The sequence below is a fragment of the Aquarana catesbeiana genome, linkage group LG02 (assembly GCF_042186555.1).
Source record: "Aquarana catesbeiana isolate 2022-GZ linkage group LG02, ASM4218655v1, whole genome shotgun sequence".
NCBI lineage: Eukaryota > Metazoa > Chordata > Amphibia > Anura > Ranidae > Aquarana > Aquarana catesbeiana.
In genome coordinates, this window is record NC_133325.1 from 391,405,285 (window position 1) to 391,415,363 (window position 10,079).

Here is a 10,079-nt window from a genome sequence, read left to right on the forward strand (position 1 = left end):
ACAGGAAGGCCAGATTAGAGTTTGCCAAACAACATCTAAAAAAGCCTTCACAGTTCTGGAACAACATCCTATGGACAGATGAAACCAAGATCAACTTGTACCAGAGTGATGGGAAGAGAAGAGTATGGAGAAGGAAAGGAGCTGCTCCTGATCCAAAGCATACCAAAGAGTGTCATGGCGTGGGCATGCATGTATGGCTGCCAATGGAACTGGTTCTCTTGTATTTATTGATGATGTGACTGCTGACAAAAGTAGCAGGATGAATTCTGAATGTTTCGGGCATTATCTGCTCATATTCAGCAAAATGCTTCAGAACTCATTGGACGGCGCTTCACAGTGCAGATGGACAATAACCCGAAGCATACTGCGAAAGCAGCCAAAGAGTTTAAGTGAAAGAGTTTTGTAAGGGAAAGAAGTGGAATGTTATGCAATGGCCAAGTCAATCACCTGACCTGAATCCGATTGAGCATGCATTTCACTTGCTGAAGATAAAATTGAAGGGAAAATGCCCCAAAAACAAGCAGGAACTGAAGACAGTTGCAGTAGAGGCCTGGCAGAGCATCACCAGGGATGAAACCCAGCGTTTGATGATGTCTATGCGTTCCAGACTTCAGGCTGTAATTGACTGCAAAGGATTTGCAACAAAGTATTAAAAAGTGAAAGTTTGATGGATGATTGTTAATCTGTCCCATTAATTTTGGTCCCTTAAAAAGTGGGAGGCACATATACAAACTGTTGTAATTCCTACACCGTTCACCCGATTTGGATGTAAATACCCTCAAATTAAAGCTGCAAGTCTGCAGTTAAAGCACCTCTTGTTCGTTTCATTTCAAATTCACTGTGGTGGTGTATAGAGCCAAAAAGATTAGAATTGTGTCGATGTCCCAATATTTATGGACCTGACTGTATATAATGTTTGAGCGTTCTAAGTAATTTTCTACCAAAAAATTGATTGTTACAAAAGGTGCCAGAAAAGGCCCGATCTGGAAGTGGTTATTTATTCATGTTGGGGGGGAGTGACAAATATCTGGGAGGCCCTGTATTTTAATGGGGACTATACTTGGTCAATAATGTCACCCTGGATCTCTGCCGGTTTGTTTGAAGCAAGCCAATGAGAATCTGTTAATTAGTGGCAATTAGTGAAATCCCTGGTGTAACTGTCAGTCCCTCTGATTTCCTATTAAAACCTGACTACGCTAAGCAGGAGAGCACATTGTGGTCAGTTCTCTAGCTGTGCTGAAAACTCCTCCAGTGATCAGACGTGTCCTGACAAGCCACCGCTGCACAGCCATTCACTGGGAAGCTCAGTGTGCTGCTGCTTTACTCCCCCCTAGCTCTTATGCAGCTGAGAACAGAGGGGATGTGATCACTTATAAAAGGGGGGGGGAGATATTTATAATTTATTTTTTTATCTATACAAAAATGTTTTGCCTTTCATTTCTATTTTAAACTGAACGGGTTGTTTTACAAGTTTTAGTTTAATGAAGTCCAGCTGCATCAGCCAGATTTTCGGGCCGGCAAACTGGCCAAGTTGTTTGTCTGTTTACAGAAATACAGGCATATGGGTGGAAGTCATGGCCGACCTAAACCCGTAGCATATCCCTAAATCGGTGACTGTCATAGTCTACATTATAAGCAACTTCCCCTGGGAAAAAAGTGCTTTTACCACTAGTAGCATCCTAGTTAAATATCTAGAAATGATCCAAAGAGATATTGTCCCTCAAGGATCATGCAGAATAATATACAATAATTCATCAGCCAAGCACCTTAAAAACAATGGTGTCTACACATGTGCAACTGACACAAAAGACACGCATGATCTAATTTTGAATGCCTTTAAACAGACCATCACAGCTGAAATGGAAATCTGTAGCCATTGCTGCAATAAGGAATAATTAACGAAAATCACTGTAATCGAGGATAAAACAACTTCTCTGAATTGGGAGTAATAATCGCTGAAATAAATCTGAAATTGATCAGATTAATGTTCCCTTCAGAGAGGGTGTAAAAACCACATCTGAACTGCTGAGGGCACCTGACTTAATCAGAGTACTGTAGCATGTCAATGGAAGGGTTTCAGAGAACAGAAGAGCAGAAGAAAACATGTCTGGAGGACACAAGCAAAAAAAAGTTTGTGGGTGAAGTTATTTCTGCTGGCTAATAGTTCTTTTGTTTTCAATGTCCATTTCCAAAAAAAACCCACCACATCTAAGGAATCGTAAGTTGCAATATTTAACTTTTCTGTTCTTGGTTTTTGAGCTTAACACCTGTTAAAAAATAAATTGTCCAGCTTGTAGGCAGGTGCAGTGCAGCCTCCCTGCAAGGGTGGTGCTATGTGGCAGGTGCCGTGCAGAGGACAAGCCTGAACCAGGTTCCTCTGAGGCCTCTGGAGGTCTCTTCAGGGAAGTAGCTTTCCAATTGGATGTTGCTGCCCCGATTGACCTGGTAGCCATCTTTAAGGTGGGCATTGCTTATAAAAAGCACTGTCCCCTTGTGGTTGGGACAGATTGAGCGTGTGGGCAGGTTAGGGACAGATCTCCCGCTAGTTAGGGACAGTCGGAGTAGCACAGGGTCAGGTTTCTGTGGAGGGGGACAGAAGTCAATCCTGTGTTGGGCCCAGTTTTCGGTCTCCCTTCCAGCCACCTCCCATGTCAGATGCTGTCAGCTGTCTCTAGTACACTCTGTCTAGTTCATTGTAAGTGTTCTGGTCTGGTCTGGCCTGGCCATTTCTGCAGGGTTCACTGTCCTTGCTCGACATTAATCTTCGTGCGAGTTTCCTTCCCCTGTGGGCAGTGAGCCTGAGCCACACCTACAAGCTCTCACCGGAATACTTCTCTCCAGTGCTGTCCTCACAGGTCTAGCACTGGTCCTCTTATAGGATGAATGATGCTCACCTTTAAACCACTTAGGGCTCATTCATGTGCAGTGACCTGAGTTTTTCTGCACTGGATCAACACAGGTCACTGAGAAGGCATATAAAAAAAATGGTTTTCTTTGTGCCTCATTCACACCTCAATGTTCTATACATATGCGGTGCAGTGATTTGCAGGAACCTGTCACTTCACAATGGTTAACAAGAAAATGCAGTGTATACAAACGTAATATAATGCAATAAGCACAATAGTGCATCTTAAATGTGCATCAAGGTACATTCAGTTTTTATGTGTTTCAGTGAGTTTATATGTGCACTATGGTGTGGTATGGTGCCCAGTTCCTCCCTATACCTTTAAGGAGGGGTGGACTCCCTCCAGGCATCCCTGCCCTTAATCTATCCAATATTATATATATATATATATATATATATATATATATATATATATATATATATATATATATATATATATATATATACTCCAACTTTGGAGCCTCTCAAAATTATAGATTTAGGACTGCAATACACTGGAGTGATGTGGCCGCTGCAGCTTACATATATATGCAACAGTGTGCAAACTAAACCCCGTTTTTAAAACGAACTGTTAGACAGTGTCAATTCAATTGGTTGCAGGCTGGCAAGTGAGCTGGGAATTTGTTTGTTTTTTGACATACGTCGCTCTTCCATGTGCTCCATGCTAGTTATAGGTCGGGGTGGTTGCCATTTGTTTGTACGGTTATGGTGTGAAAGGATCCCCACTGTGAGTCCAGGACATTATGGACCGTCCCAAACCCCCTGCTTCATATACATAACACTGCATTATCCTTAGCTGTAAATGCAGGTTGCACGCACAGGGAAATGTGTGCCTTCATATAAATAGAAGCTCCTGCAGTGCTGAGCAGGGATAAGTACAGTGCCTTGCAAAAGTATTCACCCCCCTTGGCATTTTTCGTGTTTTGTTGCCTCACAACCTGGAATTAACATGGATTGTTTGAGGATTTGCATCATTTAATTTTGCAGTATTGATAATGGAACTGGTTTTAGGGACTTTAAATGAAGGCATGACCTGGTAAGGTCAGTTCTTCCATCCCTTGGGACTTTAATTGAAATTGTGGCCTATTAAGGTCACACATTTCCATCCCTGTAATGATCATTTAAAGTCCCACCTCCTTGCTCTCTCCCCTTCTTGATTTAATTTTGCAGAACATGCCCACAACTTTTTTTTTTTTTTTATTGTGAAGCAAACAACAAATAGGACAAAATAACAGAAAAAGTCAATGTGCATAACTATTCACCCCCCCTAAAGTTATTACTTTGTAGAGCCACCTTTTGCGGCTATCACAGCTCCAAGTCGCTTTGGATAAGTCTCTATGAGCTTGCCACGTCTTACCATTGGGATTTTTGCCCATTCCTCCTTGCAAAACTGCTCCAGCTCCTTCAAGTTGGATGGTTTGCACTTGTGAACAGCAATCTTTAATTCTGACCACAGATTTTCTATTGGATTGAGGTCTGGGCTTTGACTAGGCCATTTCAACACATTTACATGTTTCCCCTTAAACCACTCAAGTGTTGCTTTAGCAGTGTGTTTGGGGTCATGCCGGTGGTAAGCAATTGTTCGCGGCCACTGGCTGGTGTTGGTGCTCAAATCATCATGGCACCATGGTTGATATGGTGTCAGGGTGATTGAAGCGCACTGTTTTTTATATTGTTGCCTTCTAATTTAGAATGAAGTGGTTCAATTCACCATAATGCAGAATCAGTGGGAGCCCTGGGCATGTCACTTGCCACATCTCCTGCCACCAGATGCAGCTTGTTACTTGCCACCAGATGTGGATTGTCACTTGCCACTGTCACCAGATGTGGATTGTCACTTGCCACATCACCTGACACTATTTGCAGATTGCCAGGTCATCTGCCACCATTTGCAGAATGTCACTTGCCATGTCACCTGCCACCTGATGTGGATTTTCACTTGCCACGTTACCTGCCACCTGATGCGGCTTGTCACTTGCCACGTCACCTGCCACCAGATGTGGATTATCACTTGCCATTCCAGCCAGTGCCACCAAATGTTTATTGTCACTGCATTGGTGGCAGGCTGGCAGCACTGGTCCATTTAGTGAGGGCAGGAAAGCGGTGATGCGGGGCGGGCAGTGAGAGTTGATGTCATCTTGCTGCTCCCCGCCGCACCTCCGACATTGAAGAGGCCCGCGCTGTGAGGACAAAAGAGCACTGATGTGTGGCGGGCAGTGAGAGATGATGTCATCTCTCTGCTCCCTGTCGCACCTCGCTCCTACATTAAAGAGGCCCGGCTGTGAGGGCGGAAGAGCGGTGATGTGGAGTGGGCGGAGAGAGATGATGTCATCTCTACTCGTCCGCCTGCTCGCTTCTCTCCTCTCATCCGCCTCTCTCATGCAGCCCATTTGCCCCCTGCAACCGCAGCCTGCTGGTTAGGCAGGGACCCTGCGGCAAGAGATTCTGGGCTATGGGCCCAGATTCAGGGCTATAGCCCCAATAGCCACCCCCTAGCGACGCCACTGCCCTCAACTCTGACCAGTTTCCCAGTCCCGACTGCTGAAAAACATCCCCACAGCATGATGCTGCCACCGCGTTTCACTATGGGGATAGTGTTCTTTGGATAATGTGATGTGTTGGGTTTGCACCTTTCTTTGATGGCCAAAAAGTTCAATTTTAGCCTCCCTCCATACATTTTGGGAGTCTTCCACACACCTTTTCGCAAACTCAAAATGTGCCATTTTGTTTTTTGCAGGTTTTTTTTAATGGCTTTCTACTGGCCATAAAGCCCAACTCTATGGAGCGCATGACTTATTGTCGTCCTATGTACAGATACTCCAGTCTCTTCTGTGGAACTCTGCAGCTCCTCCAGGGTTACCTTAGGTTTCTGTGCTGCCTCTCTGATTAATGCCCTCCTTGCCCAGTCTGAGTTTTGGTGTGTGGCCGTCTCTTGGCAGGTTTGTGTCATGTTCTTTCCATTTGGTTATGATAGATTTGATGGTGCTCCTAGGGATCATCAAAGGTTTGGATTTTTTTTTTTTTTTTTTAATAACCTAACCCCCCACTTGTACTTCTCAACAACATTGTCCCTTACTTGTTTGGAGAGTTCCTTGGTCTTCATGGCAGTGTTTGGTTGGTGGTGCCTCTTGCTTAGGTGTTACAGCCTCTGGGGCCTTTCAAAAAGGTGTGCATATGTAATGACAGATCATGTGACACTTAGATTGCACACAGGTGGACATCACTTCACTAATTATGTGACTTCTAATTGGTTGCACCAGAGCTTCCTAACAAAGGGGGTGAATACATAAGCACACGCCAATTATCAGCTTTTTACTTCTGAAAAATAATTTGATGTATATATTTTTCTAATTTTACTTTACCAACTTGTGTTCTGATCCATCACATATAATTCAGATAAAAAAAAAAAAAACAAAACATTGAACTAAAGTCTGTAATGTAACAAAATAGGTAAAAAGCCAAGGGGGTGAATACTTTTGCAAGACACTGTACATTGAAGCTGCTACACATACTAAAACACACCTGCATTTACCTCTATAACAAGCCTGTGTGTAAACTACTTAAATGTTATTTTCTAAAAGTTACATTTGCTTATTGTAATCATTGCAAAATTGTCAAGCCCAAAAAAAATCAACTATATACTTATGCCAGGGTACAAATGTACATTATTTGTGGTTTACACAGCTCCTTAGCAATATAACCTTTGAGCCAATGTGCTTTAGGCTGTAAACCTCGCAGGCAGTTTCATTTGCAGCCACAAATGATTTTGCAATGTTGCATTGACAAAGTATTTTAGCGTGATCCTATAGTATGTATTTCACTTACCTAATACTTTACAGGTCCTCACAAAGATTACAATTCAGCCGGCATTTTCTTTGCTTTTTTTTTTTAGAGCTAGTAAGTCTTTCCGTCTTTATGAAGCAACACAGCTCATTAGCTCAAGAACACAGCTTCCTGCTTTAGCCGTCCTCATCCCACCCCTTTAAACCTTGGCCACATTTCATATAAGCTGAAACATGCTGAATCAGTGCTGCAGTTTATGTAATGCATATACACTTACTGCAAGAAGAGTAATGAGTTCCTCCAAGTGCAGCCTGCTGCCAGCAGGTTAGTATGTGAATGCGAAAACTCATCAATGATCAGCTATGGCCTTATACCAGTAACATTAATTCTAAGTGTCTAAAAAACAAGCACTTTATTTTAAAATAAGGAATTGTTTAAACCACTAAATGTAAAGATGAAACATTTTAAAGCAGCCTTCCTGATGTACAATGTATATATACTAGTGTTTTGTCTCGGAAAATGCTACTTCAGTCCCCAGGTGAGTAGAAAAAATGGTTCTTCCAGTTAAAGCTGCTCACAAAACATTGTAAAAAGCAATGCATAGGTGAAGGCCTGTCCACAAGCAATGACCCTGATGCGGACCACGGTTCAGGTTTGGGAAAATGTTACTGCTGCAGTTAAGGCTGACAGCACTATTTCACCCCACTACGAGGCAACCCCAAACTTTCACACTTTAGATCCATCCCGGATCCCAGTCTCTGGGCTAGATCTGGGGTGGTGAAGTTGCAACAGATTATGCCCAATGGGGTGCTACTCCCCTTCCCGTAACTGAGGGAGACATTTCAGCTTCCCTCATGGAGGCTATTTCGTTACGTAGAGCCGGTTCACACAGGGGCGACTTGTCAGGCGACCTAGTCGCCTGACAATTCGCCTCCCGTTCTGTACAATGGAACCATTCTAATAGGAGCGACGCAAGTCGCTCCGACTTAGAAAAAGGTTCCTGTACTTCTTTTGGGGTGACTTGAGGCGACTTGCATAGACTTCTATACAGAAGTCGTTTTGCAAGTCGCCGTGAATGTCGTGTGCAGGTCGCCTCGGTGAGGCGACCTGCAAGTCGTGCTGCCCCTAGTGTGAATCGAGCCTTACAGTTGAAGCATGCTTCACAGGCGCAATTTCCCGCTCCATTCTCTGTAATGCCACATGTTATAGAGAGATTTTTCACCTCCAGGGGCATAGATAGAATCCTGTCCTCTCTGTACCTATGTCTTACATGAGGGGAGTCCGAGGGACCGTCTCCTCTGTTCCACATATGGAAGACAGACATCCCTTCCCTGTCAGAAGAAGATTGGGACCTGGCCCCACAACAAAATATTGCAACAGTGATTTCAGCCAGAGACCGCTTTATACAACTAAAATTCATACATAGAGCTTACTATGCTCCCCAGAAGCTAGCCAGAATATACTCTACACAATCTGAGATGTGCCCTAAGTGTCAACAGGTGATTTGGACATACTATCATGTCATTTGGGACTGCCCAATCATTCAGGCCTTCTGCCAACAGGTGGTCTCAGATATCAATGCTGCTACCGGCCTCTCAGTATCAGTGGATCCAAAGATACTTCTTAGCATAACTGAATCGGTGACACACTCTACACATACCAGACTACTACTATTTTATCTGTGTTTTTATGCCAGGAAGGTACTCCTCCAGGACTGGAAATTGTTATCTCCCCCTACAGCAGCCCAATGGTATACACTAGTAGACTCTGTGTTACCCCTATATAAGCTTACATACATGAGTCGCAAATGCCCTCAAAAATTTGATAAGGTGTGGGATCCATGGGTGAGGGCCAGGTCGCTCAGCCTATAGTCCCTGAGGTCAATGATGGAGAGACCGATAGCGCTCCATCTCGGGAATAACTTGTGTTCCGCATCCCTCTCACTGGTACAGGTCACACTGAATGGGATTCCTTTGCATAGACCCTTGCCAAATGTAATCACTCCTTTGATGCAAGACAGCAACATATTTCCTTCCAACTCAACCCCTTCCCCTCTCTTCTCCACCCCCCCCGCCCCTCCTCCTGCCCTCTTCTACAACATCACCTGGACTCTGATCCCTGGGGGTGGAGGGCCCATCTGTTGACGCCCGATAAACCAGGAGAGGTCTTGGCACCTCTCTGATCCCTGCAAAGCCTCCTTCTCTCCCTCTTGGATTAGATCTCCACTTTAGAATTTACCGTCTATTTCAGAGTTAGAACTTGTTCCACCCCAACGACACACAATTGTCCTCTTTATGTCCAGCATTACACCATTACCTGTATACGCTTATATCTTGTTACTGTCTTACTTGCCTCATTAATGTATGCTTAAGCTGTCCTCATGTTTCTTATATAAATAAAAACTTTTCTGTTAAAAAAAAAAAAAAAGAAGAAGAAAAGAAATGCATGCTAGTACTTTTCCAATCCAAACCAGACTAAATCACCAATATGTACAGTTGATCCCACTTTAAACTTTATAGCACTAAAAGAATGACTAACAAGGCAACTTCATCCAACCAGTTCACCTGCCAGACTTTACTGTAGGCTGTTTCAGGGAAGGGGGTCACTTTTAGTCTAGTCTAGTCTTTTCGTTCTCTTTAAACACACTGTATATAGCTGGGTGCTAAGGAGAGGGCTGGGAAGCCGGCCGTCGTGTCCTTAGCAACCAATAAGTCATCAGCTGTCAGCGGGTTTTGCAGAAAGCAAAAACCTGAACCATACCAGGCCGCATGCCCTCAACATGGGGGGGGGGGGGTTCTTTGTGCACCTTGCCCCCATGTTGATGATGGGAAGAGACGACGGGAAGGAGAACACAGCGGGAAGAGACAGCTAGAGAAGACAGAGCTATAAACTGCTACCTGACCAGCTACCGCAGTTATACTGTGGCAGGTTGGCATGGCTGCGCAAATCGCCGTAGCTATACATCGCTCTTTCAGGACGTTACAGCAGGCGATGACTGCCGGGCACCCGCAATCGCTCGTGACAGAGCGAGAACCGGGATCTGTGTGTGTAAACACACAAATCCCGGTTCTCTCGGGGGAGAGGAGACCGATCGTGTGTTCATACTAAGTATGAACATCGATCGGTCTCCTCCCCTATTCAGTCCCATCCCCCCTACAGTTAGAACACACCTAGGGAACACAGTCAAACCCTTGATTGCTCCCTAGTGTTAACCCCTTCCCTGCCAATGACATTTATACAGTAATCAGTAGCTATTTTTAGCTCTGATCGCTCCATAAATGTCAATGGTCCCAAAATAGCGTCAAAAGTGTTCAATCTGTCTGCCGCAATGTCTGCCACAATGTCGCAGATCGTCGCCATTACTAGTATAAACATAAAAGAATTATAAAAA

At 44.2% G+C, this 10,079-nt stretch overlaps 1 protein-coding gene across 1 annotated transcript in view; it reads right to left on the reverse strand.

The window, feature by feature from the left end:
- LOC141128116 (N-acyl-aromatic-L-amino acid amidohydrolase (carboxylate-forming)-like) overlaps positions 1–6,894 on the reverse strand; it is a 59,454-nt gene extending 52,560 nt beyond the window's left edge. The window contains exon 1 of the mRNA XM_073615203.1: positions 6,731–6,894. The gene's annotated coding sequence lies outside the window, so the exon portion shown is untranslated. The remainder of the gene's footprint in view (positions 1–6,730) is intronic.
- Positions 6,895–10,079: the final 3,185 nt, after the last annotated feature.